The following is a 12,177-nucleotide window of genomic DNA, read 5'->3' on the forward strand; positions in this document are numbered from 1 at the left end:
GCCACGGTCCATGGGGTCGCAAAGAGTCGGACACGACTGAGCAACTTTCACTTCACTTCTTCTCCCTGTCTGTCAGGAGAACAGTGTGGGGAGAAAGTCTCGTGATTCTTCTTCCTGTCTGCTCCCTGACCTTCAGAACACATGACCGGAAGCTGTGGCAGCTTCCTGAGGCCACAGAGGGAGACACTGCCCATTGGGTTTCCAGGCAGGAATTCCTTCCCACAATTTCTCAGGAAGGTTACATTTTAGCCAATGCCAGAATAGTGTGAAAAACCAGTCGATACATGGAGACAAAGGGAAAAGCATTCTCTTGGGAGCATCGAACAGTCGACATGAAGAGGTTACTGGTCGGAAGGAATTCACTGATCAGGTCAAAAGCAAGGGCAGGCAGTTCCAGCGGGGTGCAGAGTTTGGGATGGCGGCAGAGGGGCGACCGTGGCGGGCGGGAGGCAGCCTGCAGGCACGGCAGCTACCGCTCGCTGCTTGCCTCCTGTTATTCCAGCCCAGAGATGTGCTTCGTGTTTAGTAACAGGTACAAACTTCAGACCTGGCAGCAGCTCTGGTTGTGGCTGGCGGAGGCCAGGCAGACACTGGGTTTGCCTAACACAGAGGAACAAATCCAGGAGGTGAAATCGAACCTGGACAGCCCCGACTTCAAGATGGCAGCTGAGGAGAAGCCGTTCCACGCGCTGTGAGGGCACACGTGCACACATTTGCCACTGCTGCCCCAAAGCTGTTGGCATTATCCGTCCTGGCGCCACCTCCTGCTATGTGGAAGACAATACAGACCTGATTGTTCTTAGAAATTCATTTGACCTGCTTTTGCCAAAGCTTGCCAGGGTGATCTCTCAGCTTGCTGACTTTGCCAAGTCAGCCGACCTTCCCACCTTAGGTTTCACATGTTTCCAGTCTGCCCAGCTGACCACAGTTGGGAAATGTTGCTGTCTCTGGATTCAGGATCTGGGCATGGATCTCCAGAACCTGACGCGTGTCTGGGATGAGCTGTGCTTCCAAGGCATGAAGGGTGCCACCGGCATCCAGGCCAGCTTCCTGCAGCTCTCCGAGGGAGATGATCAAAAGGGAGAGCAGCTTGACAATATGGTGACAGAAAAGGCAAGATTTAAGAGGGCTTTCATCATCACAGGGCAGACCTATTCACGAAAAGTAGACGCTGAGGTGCTCTCTGTGCTGACTCACTTGGGGGCATCGTGTACAGGATTTGTACCGACATACGACTCCTGGCAAACTGCAAGGAATTGGAGGAACCCTTTGAAAAACAGCAGATCGGCTCAAGTGCAACACCTACCAGCAGAACCCTCCACGCTCAGAGCAGTGCCGCAGCCTGGCCCGTCACCTGATGACCCTTGTCATGGACCCCCTGCAGACAGCATCCGTGCAGTAGTTTGAACGCACACTCGGTGACAGTGCCCACTGATGAATCTGTTTGGCTGAGGCATTACTCACTGCAGAAAGTGAAAGTTGCTCAGTCGTGTTCGACTCTTTGTGACCCCATGGACTACAGCCCACCAGGCTTCTCTGTCCCTGGGATTCTCCAGGTAAGAGTACTGGAGTGAGTAGCCAGTCTCTTCTCCAGGGGATCTTCCCAACCCAGGGATCGAACCCAGGTCTCCCACATTGCAGGCAGATTCTTTACCAGCTGAGCCACAAGAGAAACCCCAAGAATACTGGAGTGGGTTGCCTATCCCTTCTCCAGGGGATCATCCCAACCCAGGAATCAAACCGGGGTTTCCTGCATTGCAGGTGGATTCTTTACCAACTGAGCTATGAGGGAAGCCCTTCTCAGTGCAGATACTGTATTAAATACGTTGTAGAACATTTCTGAAGGATTGGTGGGATATCCCAATGTAACCAGCGGTGCGCTCTGCAGGAGCTGCCTTTCACGGCCACAGAGAACATCATTATGGCCATGGTGAAAGCCTGGGGTAACTGCCAGGCTTGCCATGAGAAAATCAGAGTGTCCTCACAGCAGGCAGCTGCCGTGGTTAAGCAGGAAGGGGGTGAAAATGACCTCACCGAGCACATCCAGCTGATGCCTACTTCAGTCCAGACCACTCCCACTGGACCGTGTACTGGACCCCTCCTCTTTCACTGGCCGTGCATCCTGGCAGGTACAGGGATTCTTAGAAGAGGAGGTGTGTCCCCTGTGAAAACCACGGGAAAGTGTGATGCAGGTGAAGGCAGAATTATGTCTGTAGAGTTGGAAGAGAATTAAACAAAAAACCATTGTTGGCTCTGTTAACTTTTACTGCAGAGTCATAAAATCTATCACTCTAGTGCCGCATTTTATCTCAAGAATTGCTACCATAAATTAATACAGCAGATTTTTTTTCCCATGGTGCTTTGATATTTCTCGGGTTTGCAATGCAGAAATAAATTCTAGTTGGACTCTGTTTTTCACAGGAAAAAAAAAAGCAAGGGCGGGAAGCGCTCTCGTGTGGAGCTGAAGGATAAGGTTGACATTCGGGAACCAGGTCAGAAGCACAGGGGCCAGAATCAGCCACCACGGAGCCAGTCTGGCTTATGGCTGTGGCACATTGTAAGCGCCTGCCCAGGGCCCTGTCTCTGCCAGGGTGAGTCATTCTCATGAAGAAAGTAACTACGATTGAGTTTATGCACACAGGATACTTCACACACATGCTGTGAGTGGTGTTATAAGGAATGAACGAACAAGTCCTTAAACTGGTGATTTTAACGTGTGATTCTGTGTGAGGCTGTTAAACTTTCTCAGGGATCCCAGTGTCGTGTGATCTGAGTCCCACCCAATAATACCTTATACCACGTCTCACTGTTTGAACATTCACTGTAAGCTGTGGTTTTGTGAAGCAGATGAAATTTTGTCACTAAAAAAGTGACCTCATGGAGATGGAAACAGGTATTCCATTGACAACTGAAATCAAAAGAATGCTGGAGAAGCAATACTCATATCAGACAAAATAGGCTTTAAAATAAAGGCTGTTACAAAAGACAGAGAAGGACACTACATAATAATCAAGGGATCGATCCAAGAAAAAGATAGAATAATTGTAAATATATATATTGAAGAAAGTAGGGAAAACCACTAGACCATTCAGGTATGACCTAAATCAAATCCCTTATGATTATACAGTGGAAGTAAGAAATAGATTTAAGGGCCTAGATCTGATAGATAGGGTGCCTGATGAACTATGGAATGAGGTTCGTGACATTGTACAGGAGACAGGGATCAAGACCATCCCCATGGAAAAGAAATGCAAAAAAGCAAAATGGCTGTCTGGGGAGGCCTTACAAATAGCTGTGAAAAGAAGAGAAGTGAAAAGCAAAGGAGAAAAGGAAAGATATAAACATCTGAGTGCAGAGTTCCAAAGAATAGCAAGAAGAGATAAGAAAGCCTTCCTCAGCAATCAATGCAAAGAAATAGAGGAAAACAACAGAATGGGAAAGACTAGAGATCTCTTCAAGAAAATCAGAGATACCAAAGGAACATTTCATGCAAAGATGGGCTCGATAAAGGACAGAAATAGTATGGACCTAACAGAAGCAGAAGATATTAAGAAGAGAGGGCAAGTATACACAGAAGAACTGTACAAAAAAGATCTTCATGACCCAGATAATCACGATGGTGTGATCACTGACCTAGAGCCAGACATCCTGGAATGTGAAGTCACGTGGGCCTTAGAAAGCATCACTATAAACAAAGCTAGTGGACGTGATGGAATTCCAGTTGAGCTATTCCAAATCCTGGAAGATGATGCTGTGAAAGTGCTGCACTCAATATGCCAGCACATTTGGAAAACTCAGCAGTGGCCACAGGACTGGAAAAGGTCAGTTTTCATTCCAATCCCAAAGAAAGGCAATGCCAAAGAATGCTCAAACTACTGCACAGTTGTACTCATCTCACACGCTAGTAAAGTAATGCTCAAAATCCTCCAAGCCAGGCTTCAGCAATATGTGAACTGTGAACTTCCTGATGTTCAAGCTGGTTTTAGAAAAGGCAGAGGAACCAGAGATCAAATTGCCAACATCTGCTGAATCATGGAAAAAGCAAGAGAGTTCCAGAAAAACATCTATTTCTGCTCTATTGACTATGCCAAAGCCTTTGACTGTATGGATCACAATAAACTGTGGAAAATTCTGAAAGAGATGGGAATACCAGACCACCTGACCTGCCTCTTGAGAAATCTGTATGCAGGTCAGGAAGCAACAGTTAGAACTGGACATGGAACAACAGACTGGTTCCAAATAGGAAAAGGAGTACGTCAAGGCTGTATATTGTCACCCTGCTTATTTAACTTCTATGCAGAGTACATCATGAGAAACACTGGACTGGAAGAAACACAAGCTGGAATCCAGATTGCCAGGAGAAATATCAATAACCTCAGATATGCAGATGACACCACCCTTATGGCAGAAAGTGAAGAGGAACTCAAAAGCCTCTTGATGAAAGTGAAAGTGGAGAGTGAAAAAGTTGGCTTAAAGCTCAACATTCAGAAAACGAAGATCATGGCATCTGGTCCCATCACTTCATGGGAAATAGATGGGGAAACAGTGGAAACAGTGTCAGACTTTATCTTTTTGGGCTCCAAAATCACTGCAGATGGTGACTGCAGCCATAAAATTAAAAGATGCTTACTCCTTGGAAGGAAGGTTATGACCAACCTAGATAGCATATTCAAAAGCAGAGACATTACTTTGCCAACAAAGGTTCGTCTAGTCAAGGCTATGGTTTTTCCAGTGGTCATGTATGGATGTGAGAGTTGGACTGTGAAAAAGGCTGAGCGCTGAAGAATTGATGCTTTTGAACTGTGGTGTTGGAGAAGACTCTTGAGAGTCCCTTGGACTGCAAGGAGATCCAACCAGTCCATTCTGAAGGAGATCAGCCCTGGGATTTCTTTGGAAGGAATGATGCTAAAGCTGAAACTCCAGTACTTTGGCCACTTCATGTGAAGAGTTGACTCATTGGAAAAGACTCTGATACTGGGAGGGATTGGGGGCAGGAGGAGAAGGGGATGACAGAGGATGAGATGGCTGGATGGCATCACTGACTCGATGGATGTGAGTCTGAGTGAACTCCGGGAGTTGGTGATGGACAGGGAGGCCTGGTGTGCTGCGATTCATGGGGTCACAAAGAGTTGGACACGACTGAGTGACTGATCTGATCTGATCTGATATATACCCAACACAGGAGCACCTAAATATATAAGGCAAATATTAACAGATATAAAAGGAGAAATCAACAGGGACACAATAATAGTGGGGTTCTTTAACATCCCACTTTCATCAGTGAGCTGAACATCCAGACAGAAAATCAATGAGGCCAGACGACTTAAATGACACATTAGGCCAGATGGACTTGAGTGATGTCTATAGTGCTCTATCCCCAAACAGCAGAATGCACATTCTTCTCAAGTGCACATGGGATATTCTCCAGGACAGACCACAGTGGAGGCCACAAAGCAAGCCTCAGCAAATTTAAGGAAACTGAAATCACATAAAGCATCTTTTCTGACCACAACACTATGAGATTAGAAATCAACTTCAAGAGAGAAAAAGCTGGGGAAAATGACCTTGTGAATGAACTTTGAGGACATGATGCTAAGTGAAATATGCCTGTATAAAAGGAAAAATTCCACACACAGTAGGTCCCTCAGTCAGTCAATCAGTTCAGTCACTCAGTCGTGTCTGACTCCTTTCAACCCCATGGACTGCAGCACACCAGGCTTCCCTGTCCTTCACCATCTCCCGGAGCTTGCTCAAACTCATGGCCATTGAGTCAGTGATGCCATCCAACCATCTCATCCTCTGTCGTCCCCTTCTCCTCCTGCCTTCAATCTTTCCCAGAATCGGGGGCTTTTCCAAGGAGTCAGTTCTTCGCACCAGGTGGCCAAAGTATTGGACCTTCAGCATCAGTCCTCCCAATGAATATCCACGGTTGATTTTCTTTAGGATGGACTGGTTTGATCTCCTTGTAGTCCATGGGACTCTCAAGAGTCTTCTCCAACACCACAGTTCAAAAGCATCAATTCTTTAGCATTCAGACTCCTTTATGGTCCAACTCTCACATCCATACATGACTATTGGGAAAACCATAGGTTTGACTAGACGGACCTTTGTTGGTAAAGTAATGCCTCTGCTTTTTAATATGGTGTCTAGGTTGGTCATAGCTTTTCTTCCAAGGAGCAAGCACCTTTTAGATGAGTTAAATCCATAAAGACAAAGTAGAATGGCGGGGACCCAGAACAGGGCTCTGGGAATGGGGAGCGAGTGTTTAATGGGGACAGGTTTCCAGTCCAGGAAGATGAAAACGTTCTGAAGGTGGGTCGTGGGGATGGTTGTACAACAATGTGAATATAATTTATGCCACTGAGTTATACACATAGAAAGGGTTAAGATGGTAACTTTCATGTTCTATATATCTTATCATAATAAAAACAGCAACTGGTACTCTTCTCTTGCTCAACCTGAAGAATGCTTTGGACTCCTTAATATCTAACTAACATGATCAAGCGAAAGAAGTTTTATTACGACTGGAATATTTGTCGTGAAACAAAGGCTCAAGACTGTCAGATAGAGCAATTAATCTTTTAAGTATCATATATTTGTGGAATTATCTTTAAATTTTTGACAATTTATTTTTTAAATAGAAGAATAGTAGATTTACACAGTAGTATTAGTTTCTGGCATGCAACCAAGCGATATACTTTTCCGTTATAGGTTAGTATCGGAGAAGGCAATGGCACCCCGCTCTGGTATGCTTGCCTGGAGAATCCCATGGATGGAGGAGCCTGGTGGTCTGCAGTCCACGGGGTCCCTAAGAGTCGGACATGACTGAGCGACTTCACTTTCACTTTTCACTTTCATGCATTGGAGAAGGAAATGGCAGCCCACTCCAGTGTTCTTGCCTGGAGAATCCCAGGGATGGCGGAGCCTGGTGGGCTGCCGTCTATGGGGTCGCACGGAGTCGGACACGACTGAAGCGACTTAGCGCAGCCTTAGCATAGGTTATTATGAGATACTGAGTGTGGTTCCCTGTGGTATACGTAGGTCCTTGTTGTTATCTATTTCACGTACAGTAGTGTGTATACGTTGATCTCAAACTCCTAATTTATCCGTCTCATCTTTCCCCTTTGCTAACCGTACCTTTATTTTCCTAGTCTGTGAGTCTCTTCCTGTTTTGTAAATAAGTTCCTTTGTATCATGTTTTTTAGATTCCACATATAAGTGATATCATATGGTATTAGTCTTGCCCTGACTTAACTTCACTTAGCATGGCAATCTCTAGGTCCATCCACGTTAAAATGATTTTTAATTGGCATTTGTCATTTGCTACTGCTGCTACTGCTGCTAAGTCTCTTCAGTCGTGTCCGACTCTGTGCAACCCCATAGATGAAACAGTCCCTTCTTTTCATGTTTTCTGTTTTCCAGTGTCTACATCAGATAGAGATCCTTTCCACACACTATTAAAATATGCAATATCATCAAAATCTATTAGTTTATGATAATCAAAAGCTACTGGTATATGATTTTATTTTTTTACAGAAAACCTATGAACCTGCTTATTAGGGTCCACCATCATTGAAATCATATAACTACAGTGTTTGGAGAAATACAGGGTAATTAGGGTTTGGGGAATTCTGATACCTCGTTCCCAAGTCTCAAAGATGAGTATCTGTTGGGAATTTGGACTCCGTGAGTGCTGACTTAGGAACGAGGATAACACCGAGAGGCTGTGCCAACCGGCGCCCGCCCCCACGGCCCCAGGAGGCAGACGGAGAAACGGGCGTGTTGTCTGAGCTCTTTCCTTGAATGAGTGAATGATCTCATCTTAGTTGGGAAAGCTTTTTCTTTCTCCCTTACACCTCCTTAAAAATCACTCTAACTTTGACGGATGATATGACAACTGTGAGACGTTGCCAGTTTTACCCGTTCCATTCATTTATTCAATAGATGTGATCACATTGAGCCACTTTACGCCAGGCACCGGGCCAGGCGCTGGAAATACATCAATAAATCAGGTCGGCAGGCTGAGTGTCCAGGCAGAGAAACAGATGAGTAAGTGAAAAACTGCATCTGGTTTGAAAATTACATGTGCTATGGCCAGGAATGGCTCTTGAGAAGAGCTCACGCTGGTTGGATTCCCTACACTGAGGTGCAGCGTGAGGTCGCCCTGTGGCCAAGAGCTCCTCTCTGCCCTTCTGCTCCCCAACCCCATCATTACACGGGAAGGTCAGTAAGCTTCCATGGGGGAGAAGCCGGAAAGAGGTGGGCACATGCGCCATCAGCGTCGACCAACTGACGCATCCACGTGTCAAGCTAAGAGCTCTTGTGTGCATTTTGGATCTTTGCCTTGGAGTGTCTGGTGTCCATCTCACCAAGTTAATTAGGAATCAAAGGCTTGGCATTTCATGCAAAAAGAGGGGGATGGGGAGCTGAAAAATATTTTGCTTGAGATTGGCGTGTATATTAGTTCTCTAGGGCTGCTGCAACAACATTCCACAGCCTCAGGAGGCTTAGACAGCAGACATGCACTGTCTCCAGTCCTGGAGGCTGGAACCTGAGCTGGCGTGAGCAGTATGGTCCCTCCTGAGGCCTCTCTCCCTGGTGTGTAGACAGCTGTCTTCTCCCTGAGTCCACACAGGGTCGTCCCTCTGTGTGTACGTCGTGCCGTAACCTTCTCTTCTTATAAGGACACCAGTCGTGTGGGATTAGGACCCACCCCGGTGACCACATTCTACCTTAATCAACTCTTGACAGTCCTCGTCTCCAGATTCAGTCACATCTGGGGTGCGGGGGGTCAGGACTCTGGCCCCTGATTTGGGGAGGTACACAGTTCTGCCCGTGACAACTGGCCTTAGCTGCGTCCTTGGCCGTCTGGGATGTAGATTCACTGGTCATCTCCCCACCTGCAGGGTTAGCTTCCTGCCTATCACATTTCCATTTACAAGCTCTGACCGTTGACTAGTCTAAGCTGGAATGGCCAGGGCCGACTCAAGGATTACAACATACCTTTTACCCCATTGACATTCTTGTTTTAAAAATGAATCTGAATTTAGCAACTAATAATGTTACGTATCCTTCAAGTTAGGCTTCAACAGTACGTGAACTGAGAACTTCCAGATGTTCAAGCTGGATTTAGAAAAGGCAGAAGAACCAGAGATCAAATTGCCAACATCCATTGGATCATTGAAAAACCAAGGGGATTCCAGAAAAAGCATCTACTTCTGCTTCACTGACTATGCTAAAGCTGGGCTATGGATAGCTTTAGCTGTGTGGATCACAACAAACTGTGGAAATTTGTTCAAAAGATGGGAACACCAGACCACCTTACCTGCCTCCTGAGACACCTGTATGCAGTTCAAGAAGCAACCGTCAGAACCGGACATGGAACAACAGACTGGTTCCAAATAGGAAAAGGAGTACGTCAAGGCTGTATATTGTCAGCCTGCTTATTTAACTTATATGCAGAGTAAATCATGTGAAATGCTGGACTGGATGAATCATGAGCTGGAATTAATATTGCCAGGAGAAATATCCTTAGATATTCAGATGATACGACCCATATGGCAAAAGCAAAAGGGACTAAAGAGCCTCTTGATGAAGGTGAAATAGGAGAATGAAAAAGCTGGCTTAAAACTCAACATTCAAAAAACTAAGACATGGCTTCCATCATGGCTTCTAGTCCCATCATTTTTTTGGCAAATAGATGGGGAAACAATGCAAACAGTGACAGACTTTATTTTCTTGAACTCCAAAATCACTGCAGATGGTGACTGCAGCCATGAAATTAAAAGATGCTTGCTCCTCGGAAGAAAAGCTATGACAAACATAGACAGCATATTAAAAAGCAGAGACATTACTTTGCCGAGAAACGTCCATCTAGTCAAAGCTATGGTTTCCCCAGTAGTCATGTATGGATGTGAGAGTTGGAACATTAAGAAGGCTGAGCGCTGAAGAATAGATGCTTTTGAACTATGGTGTTGGAGCAGACTCTTGAGAGTCCCTTGGACTACAAGGAGATCCAACCAGTCCATCCTAAAGAAAATCAACCGTGGATATTCATTGGGAGGACTGATGCTGAAGCTCCAGTACTTTGGGCACCTGATTCGACGAACTGACTCATTGGAAAAGACCCTGATGCTGGGAAAGATAGAAGGCAGGAGCAGAAGGGGACGACAGAGGATGAGATGGTTGGATGGCATCAGTGACTCAATGGACGTGAGTTTGAGCAAGCTCTGGGAGATGGTGAAGGACAGGGAAGCCTGGTGTGCTGCAGTCCATGGGGTCACAGAGAGTCGGACACGACTGAGCGCCTGAGTGACAGACAACAGCAAATATTATGTAATGTTATTCTCTCCCCTCCCTCTCCAAATAAGGACAATAAAATTTAAAGAAATATATATATATATGGGGGAAATTCCCTGGCAGTCCTGTGGTTAGGACTGTCTACTTTCACTGCTGAGGGCCTTAGTTTGGTCTCTGGTGAAGGAAATAAAATCCCCCGAGCCACACAGCCACAAAAATCTGGAAATACCCGAGATTCTCATTTTTAAATTATATCCACTTTTTAATTATATCCTTACTACCACACCTGAAAAACACCTAGAGTCATTTCCTTACACCTCACTGGTGGAGCGGTAAGGTGTCAACGACCATCTGCCTTTCTCTGTGGCCAGAGGCAGCTGTGTTTATCCCGGCTTTTAGCTTTGTCCAATTGTGTGTGTTTATACTGTGTTTAGGGCTTCCCTGGGGGCTCAGATGGTAAAGAATCTGCCTGCAATGTGGGGGACATGGGTTCGATCCCTGGGTAGGGAAGATCCCCTGGAGAAGGGAATGGCAACACACTCCAGTATTCTTGCCTGGAGAATTCAGAGGACAGAGGCGCCTGGTGGGTTACAGCCCATGGGGTCTCAAAGGTCTGGACAAGACTAGGGGAGGATCTGTGATTTTCCTGTGCCGCACTGACCTTCACATGTGATGCTTCTTACAGGCCACTTGTCCGGAGGGCATGCCAGTTTAGGTCACAGTAGTAGGATGAGTCAGATCCATGTGAAAAGAAAAGCATCTCCCACGTACGAGGCAGACTTGCTTCCCGTGAATGGAGCCTGGACCGCCTGCTCAAAACTCACGGGGCCCTGGCCCCCTCCTGCCCTCCTCACCCGGCCCTGCCTGACTCTACCGCTGCCAGCTGCCCAGCCAGCCCTCTGCCCGGGACGATGAGATGGTGATGGCAGGGGTGGCCCACGACTTGGCAGGGCCGACGGGGAACACCAGCACTGTCCCCTGCCACCTAGAGTTCTGGGAACCTGCTGGCTGTGGTTTGGGATGAAGAAAGGGAAATGAGGCCCATTTCTTGGGCACTGGGGCGGGGGGGAGATTTTTTTTTTTTTTAGATTTTTTTTTTTTTTTTTAATCTGGATCAAAATATTTAGCCCTGCGTAATGCTGGTTTTAGAAAAGGCAGAGGAACCAGAGATCAAATTGCCAACATCCACTGGATCATGGAAAAAGCAAGAGAGCTCCAGAAAAACATCTATTTCTGCTCTATTGACTATGCCAAAGCCTTTGACTGTATGGATCACAATAAACTGTGGAAAATTCTGAAAGAGATGGGAATACCAGACCACCTGACCTGCCTCTTGAGAAATCTGTATGCAGGTCAGGAAGCAACAGTTAGAACTGGACATGGAACAACAGACTGGTTCCAAATAGGAAAAGGAGTACGTCAAGGCTGTATATTGTCTCCCTGCTTATTTAACTTATATGCAGAATACATCATGAGAAACGCCGGACTGGAAGAAACACAAGCTGGAATCAAGATTGCCGGGAGAAACATCAATAACCTCAGATATGCAGATGACACCACCCTTATGGCAGAAAGTGAAGAGGAACTCAAAAGCCTCTTGATGAAAGTGAAAGTGGAGAGTGAAAAAGTTGGCTTAAAGCTCAACATTCAGAAAACGAAGATCATGGCATCTGGTCCCATCACTTCATGGGAAATAGATGGGGAAACAGTGGAAACAGTGTCAGACTTTATCTTTCTGGGCTCCAAAATCACTGCAGATGGTGACTGCAGCCATGAAATTAAAAGATGCTTACTCTTTGGAAGGAAGGTTATGACCAACCTAGATAGCATATTCAAAAGCAGAGACATTACTTTGCCAACAAAGGTTCGTCTAGTCAA

At 46.0% G+C, this 12,177-nt stretch overlaps 1 pseudogene; it reads left to right on the top strand.

Moving 5' to 3' along the window:
* The first annotated feature begins 332 nt into the window (after nt 1-332).
* LOC113885690 lies at nt 333-2,216 on the top strand (annotated as a pseudogene).
* Nucleotides 2,217-12,177: the final 9,961 nt, after the last annotated feature.

Source organism: Bos indicus x Bos taurus, chromosome 29 (genome assembly GCF_003369695.1).
Source record: "Bos indicus x Bos taurus breed Angus x Brahman F1 hybrid chromosome 29, Bos_hybrid_MaternalHap_v2.0, whole genome shotgun sequence".
NCBI classification, from domain to species: domain Eukaryota; kingdom Metazoa; phylum Chordata; class Mammalia; order Artiodactyla; family Bovidae; genus Bos; species Bos indicus x Bos taurus.